Source organism: Microtus oregoni, unplaced genomic scaffold (assembly GCF_018167655.1).
Source record: "Microtus oregoni isolate MIOR12 unplaced genomic scaffold, Mior012 000004F_ref0000308, whole genome shotgun sequence".
Taxonomy (NCBI): domain Eukaryota; kingdom Metazoa; phylum Chordata; class Mammalia; order Rodentia; family Cricetidae; genus Microtus; species Microtus oregoni.
Window position 1 is genome coordinate 41,241,735 of NW_024543063.1, and position 13,629 is coordinate 41,255,363.

Below are 13,629 nucleotides of genomic sequence, written 5' to 3' on the forward strand. Positions count from 1 at the left end.
TAAAATAAATTCTGTTCTTAATTATACACATAGCTGTAGCTAACAAAAGAAAAAGTATCCTTTAGGGCATATTTAAAAATGAATAAATGCTGATACTCTTGGCTTTATCATTATTACAGAGGTGTTTTGATCTTTGACTTTTTATCAATTACATTTGCTCTTTGACAATTTCCCACAGGTACATAATGCATAGAAACCACTCTTACACCTTGCCCTCCCCTATTTCCCTCGACCTGTGTCTACCACCACCTCCTTCCCTACAAATCTCTTTTCCATGCCCTTGTCTACTCATTTTGGTTTGTGGCCCACTGAGTTTAAATAGGCCCATCTGTGTAACCACTGATATGGTACTATCTGCTCCAGCCTGATAGACGCAGCAGTGAATGAGCAGGTGTAGACAATGACTTCCCCCTCCCTAAATCTATCAATAGCCAATAGTTCAGCAGTGAGGAGTAGGGCCCTGTGAGGCTCACCACCCTTGATGACAGATTATTGACAGAGCCATTCTTGTGTGGTCCAGTGCAGATAACCTGTGAGTTCATGGTCACAATGATTGTATTCAGTCTAGAAGCTGGCAATGATGATATTTAGTCTAGAAGCTGGCAATGATGATATTTAGTCTAGAAGCTGGCAATGATGATATTCAGTCTAGAAGATGGCAATGATTGTATTTAGTCTACAGGATGGCAATAATGGTATTCAGTCTAGAGGATGGCAATGATGGCATCCACAGCCCATCATGAGGATTTTGCTATGTAGCTCAAGATGACCTAGAACTTACTATGCCAGTTGGCTTCAAACCTTCAGCAATCCTCCACCCATTCCTTTTGAGCACTGGGATTACAGATATGCACCACCATGCCCACCGCAATGCCGGCACTCAGAATGGAAGTTTCCATCTCAGTAAGTTCTCCAGTGATAAGAAAGGGATATGAAGGCAACTTAAGATCAGAAATTAAAGGAATACAAAGCGTTCACACCGCAAAAACAATTGAAAAGTCAATTTGAAAAGCAATGAAACTACTAATTCTGTGAGAGTTTTAAGAGAGCGGGGGATGCAAACAAAAAGTATCAAGAATGAAACATTTATTTGTTAAGTTACTGAAAATCAGACTTGAGTGATGCATCAGCAGTTAAGAACATGGGCTGTTCTTCCAAAAGAAGCAGGTTCAAGTCCCAGCACCCACCCAGCACCTTCTGCAGTAGGTACCAGGCTTGCATGTGTTGAACAGATACACATGCAAAATAGTACACATTAAGCTTCATATGAATAAGTATGGAAGTTTAAACAAAATGGAGATTGATAGCAAAGCAGAATGTACTAAGACAACACAAAGAGAAATAAACAGTTCAGATATTGACATAGCTATTTTAAAAACCTGGTGCTGAAGAGCCAGATGCAACAGACACTATAATCCTAGGTCTTGGAAGAGAGAAGTAGGAGGATCGAAAGTGGATGATCATCTCCAGCTACATAGTCAGTATGAGCCAGCCAAACTTGAAACTCTATCTCAGAAAACCTACCAATTAATAAATAAATAAAATTGTAATTGATACCCATGAAAATCTTCAGAGACAACTCAAGACTTCATAATGAGTCTTAAGACTTACCATCAACTGTTCAAACACTCTTTTCCAAAGAGTAGAAAGACAGACTCATAATAAATTCATTTCATGAAAAAAACTTAATTATGACCCAAATCTTACCAAAACATAAACATACATGCAAAAATATATGTCTATATTCTATAGACAGTATTGGCAAGATAACCAAGAAATGCCTACCAGTTTAATCAGTTTTATGAAAATAAACAACTGTTATTTAACATATTATTCAGAAAAAGAATAAAAACTACATCCTGAATTTCAAAGAATGTGTACACTGTGTGTGGCATCCCCCAATAAAAAGTAAGATCGCCCACTATCCTAAAAGAAGGATTTTTTGTTTTTTGGTTTTTTGAGTCAGGGTCTCTCTGCATAGTTCTGGCTGTCCTGAAACTCGCTCTGTAGACCAGGTTGGCCTTGAACTCATGGAGATCTGCCTACCTCTGTCTCCCAAGTACAAAGATTAAAGGTGTACACCTGAGAAGGATTTTTATAAGCTAACACATGCACACACACACACACACACACACACACACACACACATACATACATTCACACTATACACGAATACATAATATTCAGTAATGAATAATTAAAAGATTTGTCTATGAAATGAGAAATAGGAACAAAAGTATCCATTGCATTCTATTCAGTATAATTCTAAGTAAAACTATAGAAGAATAAGGTACTAAAAGTAATTTAAAATAATTTCAAGAAGACCTAAAATATGCCTCTAAAATCCACCTAAATCAGAAGACAATTTTTCAGATTTCAAATTTGATTTTATGAACACAGTGTCCAGCTGTCTTCTAAATGTTTATTTTCATGTCCATAGATTAGTGCTTTTTCTGCCTTCATCAGAGAAGCTGCTTTAATTTTTTGCAGAGGGTGGTGGTCAATGCAGAGACAGAGAACGGGTTGAGGTGTGGGGATGGGTGACGGTGTCGTGCCTGGCCCTGATTAGGACACCTGTATGACACGTGCCAGCACAGCTCAGGAAACATTGTGGAGAGCGGAAAGAGAAGAGGGAGATGTTGATGGAGAGCACCGCAGAGCAGAGCTAGACAATGCACAGCCGTTACACTCGTGAGCTCACTGCTGCTGTGATTACTGAAAAGACTTGCACACCCCTGGGCCTGTCACCACTTCATCATGCTTGAGTATGCAGAGCCCCACCCATCACTGAAGGTCTATGAGACTTTAATGGGGACTGGGAGAAGGGCTGTCATTTTCCTCGCTGGTGTATTCCGCGATAATGTTCCAGTAAATAACCTCCCACTGCCTCTTGTACAAGCAACCTTAATTAAACTCGGTAGGTCAAAAGCAAAAAATAAAGAAGACATCAAAGTAGGAAGAGGAAGCGTGTTCCAGCAAGAAGAGGGGAGCACGAGGAAGTGTGCTCCAGCAAGAAGGAAGGAGAATGAGGAAGTGTGTTCCAGCAAGAGGGGGGAGTGTGAGGGAGTGTGCTCTGGGGGGGGGGGGTATGAAGAACATAAAGGAGTGAAAGACCAAACTTAGTATACACATGTATGAAGTTATCAAAGAATAAAACACACACACACATGATGTGGGAGTGTCATATATCAATCTGTTGATTTCATTGGTTAAGCAATAAAGAAACTGCTTGGCCCTCATAGGTTAAAACATAGGTGGGAGGAGTAAACAGAACAGAATGCTGGGAGGAAGAGGAAGTGAGCTCAGACTCGACAGCTCTCCTCTTGGGGGCAGACACCTCAGAGAGACGCCATAGCTCAGCTCTCGGGGGGCACACACGATGAAGCTCCGACCCATGATGGTCGTAGGCTAGAATCTCCCTGGTAAGCGCACCTAGCGGTGCTACAAAGATTATTAGAAATGGGCTAGTCCAGGTGCGAGAGTTAGCCAGGAAGAGGCTAGATATAGTGGACAAGCAGTGTTTAAATGAATACAATTTGTGTGTTGTTATTTCTGGTGTAAAGCTAGCCGTGCGGGAGCCAGGCGGGACGAAAAGCAGGCCCGCAGCTCCCTATTACTACACACACACACACACACACACACACACACACACACACACATATATATATATAATTTTAAAAGACTGACATAGTCAGAAGAAATTTGTAGAAAATGTTTATTGATGTAAATGAGAAATGAAATTTTCCATATTAAAATTGTCAGATGACTTTTAAATGGAAAACACTAAATTACTGTAAGAATTTTCAGTTTATTTTATGAGTCTTACCACATAAAACGTCAACCTAAAGTTAATTATGCTTCCATTTAAAGGCAGAAGAAATAAAAATATTAAACCCATACAGTCTTCAGCAGCATTGGAAATATCAATTAATAAAGAATCATGCAAACAAAGGAATAGTCAAGGAAAGGAAGGACTATGAGATCAGGAACTATAAAATCTATAGGTTGCTTCTAGATAATATTTAACGATTCCTCTTTTTTAATGTTGACCAATAGATGTCCTACACTTACCATCAAAATTCAGGATATTTGTTTTCCAAAATGAACTTTTCCTTAGATGTACATGGAAGTGCCAGGGGCCAAGGGGAGCCAAGGCAATCCTTAACCAGCACAACGGTAGGGGAGCTCTCATGACAAGATGCCAATATTTATTATGAAGCTGCAGCATGTCCCTTTGCTGTCTTAAGTCAAGTACAGACAAACAGATGAGATGAACCCAGCAGGCTCAGAATCACACACCAGTGACAGCATTAGTGAGAAGTAGTTCACTACAGAAGAGCTGAGAAAGAGTGAGCATCTGAAGAAGACTGAGCTTGGTCTCCAAACAGGGACAGGGATTCTGTCCATCTATGCCAATAACATCTCAAAAGTTAGAATTAGCAGACCTAGCATCATATGAAACAATAAAAGCATGAATGAGTAAAAAGGAATGCAAATCATGAAAAATAAAACTAAGACTTCTGGAACAAGGTAGATGGTATTCATGGGACATAACTTAGGGTTTTATTGCTGTGAAGAGATACCATGACCACAGCAACTCTGACAAAGGAAAACATTTAACTGGGGCTGGCTTGCAGGTTCAGAGGTTCAGTCCATTATCATCATGGTCGGAAGCATGGAGACATGCAGGCAGTCGTGGTGCTGGAGAGAGCCCTAAGACTTTCTACATCTGGATCCACAAGCCATAGGAAAAGACTTAGCCTGAGCTTTGGAAACCTCAAAGCCCACTCCCCCGTGAGACAGATCCTCCAACAAGGCCACACCTACTCCGACAAGTCACACCTCCAATAATGCCACACCCTGTATGTCTATGGGGGCCATTTTTATTAAAACCACCACAGCATGGAAAATTATCTTATAGAATAATTAAAAATAAAAATATTGGTAAGTTAAAATGTAACAAATAAAGAAGGGTTCTGGTCGATGGCTCAGGGGGTAAAGAGCTAAGCCTGACAACCTAAGAAACCTGGGTTTGATGCCCCACTCCGGACCCACATGGTAGAAGGAGAGAACTGACTCCAAGTTGTCCTCTGACCTCCATAGATAGGAACACACAACACACACATACACAAACAAATAAATAAATGCAACAAAATAAAGAATACTCTTTACGAGCAGTTATTAAGACACTAAAATGCATGACACAAACCAAGAAGAAAGACAATAGATTTAATATATAAAAGTTCCGTTATCAGAATGCATGCAAAAATTCTACCAGTCAATAGGTAAAAAAAAAAGAGCTGGGGCAGCAGAGAAGAGCACTGGCTGCTCTTCCAGAGGACCACAGTTCAGCTCCCAGTTTCCACCCAGTGGCTCACAACTATCTGTAGCTCTAGCTCCAGGGGATCTGATGCCTCTGGCTTCCATGAACATGCAACATACACACACACACACACACACACACACACAAACATATACACACACAAACATATACACACAACAAATAAAAAATAAATATAAGTAAATTTTTACAAACAACTTATTTCATAACCTGTTTCAAAGGAAACCTTGAGTTTCCATCATGAAACACATGAGACAGTTCCCAGACTTGCTAATCACCAGAAAACTGTGAACTAATTTCGTGATTGACACTTGCATACATTAATACATCAATACATGGACATTTTTAAAGACTAGAAGTAAGCATTAATGAAGATGAGGAAAACCCAAAACTGTCACAATTTCCACTTTGGATATGTACTTGTCCTGGGATCTACTCTCATTGCAGCTCTCAATAAAAAATAAAGTACATACATACCCCCAAGTGAGCACGTACCATAAGAAAGCACCATTCTAATAACAGCAAGACAGAAACGATGGGAATATCAGTAGACAGTCACGAAACTAAGAAAAACAAATGACTCTTTCCAGTGCATCAGGATGAACCAAGAGCACGCACAGGTCCCAGGGAAAGAAGCCAGGCATGCAAGAGAACATACTGCATGACTCCAGTCAAGCAAACCAACCCCACAGTGAAAGACTTAACATCCTTTAGAAAGGAGTAGGCTAAGGTGGGACCTGAAGGAGACTTGGTGGGAAAGATGCTTGTCGGGTCAGTGTAACGACCTAGCTGAAAGCTGGGTGCTGTAGTGTGCACCTGAATTCCCAGTGTTCCTACAACAAGACAGGAGGCGTGGTAAAGAGAAAGGCCCTGCCTCAAACAAGGAGGAAAGTAAGGACTGACACCAGAGCTATTCTCTGATCTCAGCATGTGAACTATGGCATACCTGCACCTACATTCGCACACATACATGTACACACATGATACACACATGTGCCAAATGCACACATCTTATACTGCATATCAAGGAAAAAATAATAAAGTTTTAAAGGAAACAAATAGGTCATGACAGAGAAGAGACACAAGCTGGGTAAATGTGAACAACTTTCAAGGTCTACACTTGTCAATTTTGCTTTCTTCCCAAAGTGCATTAGAATTTGCTAAGAAATATTTTTAAATGCAGATTCAAAAATTAAAATTAAAACGCTAAAATGAAAATACATCAAGTTTATCACAAAGAGGAGTAGAGGATAATGGCTCTCAGGATTTTGTAGGAGGTCATAAATCCTATTTCATGACTTTTTGATAATTTAAATAAAGTTTTAAAACTCTGAAAAATCTAATTATCATGAAATGTAATTCTACACATTAAATTCAAATATACTGGAATATTAATTCAATATATCCGCGGGGTATTCTGGATTAAATGAGAAAAATCTCATGTATAGAATTTCTGTTAGAAACAGAAACTGTGGACACAGATGGACTTGTGTGTGTGTGTGTGTGTGTGTGTGTGTGTGTGCGTGCGTGCGCGCGCGCGCACACTCATTAACATGAAGGACTTTGCCATATCATCAACAGGAAATGCTACTAGCAATGCTTCAAATAATTTTAATGCAAATTCAAAGTTTTATCTTGTACACAAACATGCTCATCCTTCTGGTTCCTGGTTACTCTAAATGGCAGCCTTGTCTCCTCACCGTTTGCATTTCAAGCCTCGGGGCTCCCCTGGACACTGCCCCCTGTTTTCTATTGATCTTCTGTATCATCAGCTGCTCATCTATCACAACCTCGCTATCCCAGGGATCAACCTCACATCCAAGCCCACAGTAACTCCCTCCTTGAACACAGAAAACAGTGTGTGCTCATTTCAACTCCCTCTGCGCCCTTCGGTCCTATGCGGACTGTGATTCTCTTTGTGTGCGTGGAGAGTGCTTAAGCATGTTATGCATCATATCAAAAAGCTTGATTGATTTTTCTCTTGTGTGGAAAATGAATCTTGGTACCCTTAATTTAACCTCCAAGGCCATCCAAAATCTAGCCTCAAGCTGATTTCCACTAAGCATTCTAGACAGTAATCCAGGAATTCAATAGTCGGAGAACTCCCCACTTTCCTGCCTATGTCTTTGATTACAGTCCTCTGGTATTCAAAATAATTTTTTCTCATTTTCTCCAATTCCAAATCTGCTGCCCACCTTCAAAAATCAATTTGTCATGACGCTCTGTTACTGAGTGAGGTCATGGGAACTATAGAGTAAGAGCTCGTTTAAATGGTTTTTGGAATTGATCAGATTTTAGACTCACCTAAGGAACCTTTAAAATCAGCCAATACTAGGGTCAGGTCTGCTGAGATTCTGAAGTGAGGCAGCTAGAACAGCTGAAGTCCATGAATCTTTAAAGAAATCTGTGGCCAAGCCAGACTCATTTTAAAACGCTAATAGACCGAAATCTCAGACCACAGCACTAAATAGAAACTAAGATCATTATAGCAGCTCTCCCATGCATGACAACAGCCATAGGCACAAAGTAAAAGCAAATTGTCGGTGTCCTCCGCTGCAAAGAGAGGCTTCATTGATGAGGGGTGAGAGCGACGTTTACCTGTGGATGTAAGCAGAAGTATGGAGAATACAGCGGGAAGTTTCTTTGGTTTAAGAAAGTGGCCACAGTGGGATCTCCACTCAGGTCTGTGACCTCTCTGGCTATTGGTAATTGACGAGGTTTATAGTACCAAACATGGATTCCTTCCTATTGAGCAGGCCTTATGTTCAATTAAGCAGCTGTTGGTACCTACACCTAGATGAAGGGCTAAGCGTGGTCCGTGGACCCTGAAAGGGGAGAATTATTCTTCTGGACAAATGAATTTCCACAGAGGATGTCTTGTTCCAAGTGGTCAGCCCTGGACACATGGCCCGAAAAGCAATGCTAAGTGGACTCAGAAGGTTGAGTATTCATGCATGCATATACATATACAGATACAGATACACACATCTGTATATGTGTAACAATAATAACTAAAGAAGAGATCATGAGCCGGGCGGTGGTGGCACACACCTTTAATCCCAGCACTTGGGAGGCAGAGGTAGGTGGAACTCTTTGAGTTTGAGGTCAGCCTGGTCTACAGAGTGAGTTCCAGGACAGCTAGGGCTGTTACACAGAGAAATCCTGTCTTGGAAAAAGAAAAAAAGTAAAAGAAGAGATCATGAATTTTGGAGTGGGGGACACAGGAGGAATTTGGGGGATGGAGGAGTGGGAGAGTTTTAGATATGATGCTCATGGGCAAAGTCCTTAAAATAACAAAACTATTTTTAAAACTGTTAGTGTCCTCTTCTGATGCGGCTGTGAAAACTACCCAAAAGATAGCATTTCTATAAAAAAAAATTTAAACATATGTCTTTGAAAGACAAGGACAATAGGATTAAAAAAGATCCTGAAATCTTGAAAAACCTTCACCATTTAGAAGAAACACACATCTGAAAGCACCTAGTAAAACAGTCAAAAATAAAAAATAGAAGCAATCAGAAAAAAAAAAAACTCAAGTAAGGAAAACTAAACGATAGCTCACATAAGAGAGACCCTGGTTTGAAGGTCACTGACTTTGCATCAGAAACCCAAGGACAAGGAAAATCGGTGCCTCAAAAATGCTGGAACCAAACAAGCAACAAAAGCCTATTAACCAAGACTTCTGCATCCTCCCAAATGGTTCTTTCATGAGGCTGACTCCCAGATTCTACAGAGATGTAAAGGGTTGGTCAGCATCACTCCCAGCCTAATGGTGAGAAAGAGCACCCTAATCTACAAAAGTGTAATGTTTCCTGAAAACATCAAAAAGCAGAGGAAAGAGAGCAGCCCCCTGCAGGGATATCAAAGGGAAGGCAGGTTGCCAGCCCTGACTTAACACAGCAACAGAAGAAAGGACAGGATCTTCACAGAGAAGGACCAGAAAGGTCCAGCCAGACTTTTAATGAACTGTGAAATGCTTGCTGTGAACAACTAGAGGGTCCTAAAAGTTGCCACGTGACAAGGAATTTGCACCCACTCACTCACAGGCTTTCCCTGTCTGCACAGAACAAAAAGCGGGGACAGGAGAGGTGACGGGAGGGAGGGCCTCCCTGGAGCTGCAGGCCAAGAGAAGAGGAGTAGTGGGTTCTGAAGGGCACAGTGGCCCAGGGGCTTCTCCCTAAGCAGAAAGAGGTCCGGCCACCAAGGCAAGGAAGGTCAGCTGAGCCTTTGCCCAAGGGCAGAGGAGACCCACTGAGTCTTGGGAACATGGAATAGTAGGGCATTTTCTGAGACAGGGAATAGGACCTTTCTGCACCTTTGATACAGGGCTAGGACGGGGTCGCTGAGAAAGCCCCACCCTAGCCAAGGACACTGGATCTGCCCAGCCCTGAGGATGGACCGGGACAAGGGGAATCTCCAGACAGGGAGAGCAATCTGCTGCAAGAAGGAAACTTCTAGGCATGGAAACAGACTCTCTGGGATTGGCTAATCAGCATGCCATGCTCTGAGACAGCGTGCCATTATTTAAACCCATTATTTAAGTGACTCATCATACAGCTAAATAAGAATGACGGACACAGCTCTATTTCAGACACATGGGATCTAGGAAAAATCAAGTTGATGGGAGAGAATAATAGAACAGGATATGAGAGGATAGATGAATAAATAGATTAAAATAAAGAATTCTACAATGATTACAGATAGAGATGACAGATAACAGATAAATATTAATAGATCAATGACAATGGTAGACAGATGATGGACAAATACGTAGAGATTGATACACAGATAGATATTAATAGATCAATGATGATAATAGGTAGCTGATAGAGATAGATACATAGAAAATGACAATCATTAAAAGATAGATGATAGGCTGGGTGGTGGCAGCGCATGCCTTTAATCACAGTACTCGGGAGGCAGAGGCAGGCAGATCTCAGTGAGTTTAAGGTCAGCCTTGTCTACAGGGTGAGTTTCAGGACAGCCAGGATATTTTCACAGAGAAACTCTGTCTCGAAAAACCAAAAAATAAAATAAAATAAAAAATAAAAGCTATATGATAGAGAGAATAGAGATAGATAGATAGATAGATAAATAGATAGATAGATAGATAGATAGATAGATAGATAGAGATAGATGATAGATAGATATAGATGATAGATAGATAGATAGATAGATAGATAGATGATAGAGAATAAATTTAGATGACAATACATGAATACATGCATATACATGATATATATTAATAATTATTTACATACATAAAAATATAAGTAGGTGATTAACATTAATAGATAATAGATATATAGATGATGTATACACATGTATATGTAGATACATAAATGCTAATATTCCTACATAAATATATACATGATTATAGACTAGATTATATAACTAAGTGTTGATAAATAGATACAAATTGATGCATACTAAGGTATCTTGGAAGCAAATGCAGGAAGCGGGAGACGCTGATTCAGTCAGAGAGCAGGGTTGGAGAGAGTGGGGTGTTCAGCTCTGGTATCTTTTATTCTCATTTCATTATGTAGGTTATTTAAGTATAGTCACATCTTAAACCTTTCATAAAAAACAAATTACGGCAGTAATGCCAGTAAAGATGTGGCTCTCAAGAATCACCAATAAATTTTTAAATCAATATAACCATCTTGGAAAACACATCTATATCAAAGGTATTGACAAAGGTGTTTATTTTTCTCTTTGGCATAATTTTAATCAGACGTATATTCTATGACAAGAACCAAAATGGTAAAAGTACCATGGAGCAAAACTACATTTAAAAGCACCCTGCTGAATTTTCAAATGTAATTATTACTTTCCGGCTCTCAAATAATTTCATTTTTGTGTTGCTTGCACTTAAAAGAAAGGATGTACTCATTAGAAATTATTGTTACAAAGACCGCACCGTCACGCAGACAATGAGCACACGGTGACCGGTGTTAATTGCGAAGTAAAAAATAATGGGGACAATGCTGTAAAATTGTGCAAAGGGAAGGGTTATTCCGACGAGAGCTGCACCCTGGAAAACCACCTGCATCAGGCTTCACTCTCCCTATCTACAGTGTGAATTCAAATTCGCTTTATTACACAGGGCACAGATTTCTCACCAAAACTGAATGAAGGAGCTGGAATGCAGGTTCTCACCAAGTGATCCATAAAACCCATCATTATTATATAATATGCAAATGGATCTTATAGAATTGAACATGCAAAAATAAATTACAATGAAAGGGGACAGTCCAACTAATAAATATGGATGAAATATAGATCATTTGATTTGGGGTAATTACTGTAAATTTTTTCATTTTTGAATTTCCAATTATTATATGTAGATTATTATATCACCTTCATAATTTAAAAAAGATTGTATTAGAAATATGGCACTTTCCTTTTGAATTCTCACTGGAATTGTTTCTATGTACAGCAATTCTACTTCCTCTGAGACTTTTGTTCTTTCTGGAACTTCCTTCCATCTCCTCTGATGCTTGTTGTGGTAAAGAACTTCTCTCCCTATGCTCTGTGTAGGCATGAATATTAGCCCCCTTAATAAAAATTACCTTTTATTGAGAAGCTGAAAGCTTTGGAAGAAATAGCCTTACATTCCATGAGCACACAGGCACACTTCTAGAAAAGTCTGTGCTCAGGTCATCTGGACGTTGATAGAAAGACACCGTGGAGTGCAGCTGAGGAACAGGCTCCTAAGTGAGGGACTTAGCTCATCTTGAAGCCAAAGATTTATAGGGCCACCAGACAGATCCCTGACATGCAGGTGATAGATGGCGTTGCCCTAGATCTGGGGAGTTGGACTTTATTCAAATGTGTCCCTGCACTGCTGACAAGGCCCAGATCTTGACTTGTTCCAAATGAAGGCCTGAGAAGCAATTTTCAGGTGAACTGAAGAAGAAAATCATTTGTTTGCACCCAGGGAGGCAGCGAATTTATGAAAACAATATGGACAAAATGATGGACATGTGCTGTGATTGGACCCATCTGCTGTGCGAACTCACACTCGGCAGGGATGGCAAGGACAAAATGGGGAACGGGAAAAGAAAACCTTCTTCCTTACACATAAACTCAAATTCTTGAAAATAGTTTGGACATTTGGAATAAAGCTAAGGGCATGTGTGCCCATGCAATGTATGTTTTCAAATGCATCCCCTTAAAAGAAACTAAGGAAATCATTTTTAAGTAAAAAATGAAGTAATTTTTATGTTGGTGTGAGTGTTACTAATCGTGTCTGATTGCAACACCACATACGTCTCATTTGATAAAAATAACCTTTACATGATGATTATGAAAATACCCGAGAAATGTCACCAAATGGATGGATTGGTAGGGTTTTGTTTTGCAAACCAATTTCTTTTCAAACATGCTCTAAGACGCAGGCAATCTACCTCTCCTTCTTATGCATGTACATTCAAACAGAGTAAGGTCAGAGACAGTTAAGCAAGTTATCAGATCTCTGATATTCTGGCCATGCTATTTTTCCAGCCTAAAAGTACACCACAGATACTAAAGCATTTGTTGAACTGAACGCAGATGGTCAGAGTCTCATTTTTCAGCAAGAACTTTCCCTAGTCTCTATACACATACTCCAACCAGCAAAGCTAAATGCAGAAGAGTGTTACATCCCACACCCTTCCCTAGGAAGCCATAGGTCAGTTGAGTTGAGACACTGCAGTAAGGAAAAGTGTGCTATCATCATCTGTAGCAGTATTCTAAGGGAGAATTGGTGGAAATTTTAAAAAAACCAATATTGGGATGGAATATATGCATCATAAAGAAAAGAGAACTATCCCTGGGAAGGAAGGGAAAGGAAGAAGATGAGCAAGAAAGACCAACAGGGTGGGGAAAAGAGATGGGGAAGAGGACAGGAAAGAAAGCACAATGATAATATACATATGGAAATGTCATGATGAAACCCATTTCCTTGTACAATAAGTTAAGAAAATTTAAACAATAAATTAAAAAAAAGAAAAAACAATTACAGTTAAAAAGCAAAATAAATAAAAAGCAGTGTTGAACGAATGCCTCATTTGAACTTGTGAATCTTTTTATATCTATTTACATAAAAGTCCTCTGCCCAAGGATGACCCCAAGCAGAAGAGCAGACACATTCTACACAGGGGGCCATCAGAGACATTCCTAACAGCCGTCCCTTGGAAAGCTGGTAAGTATGCTATTACGTAATCATGCTCTAAAATACTGTACATGTGGGCTTGGAAAAGTGGCTTGGTTCTTCAAGAGGACCAGGGTTCTATTCCCAGCACCCA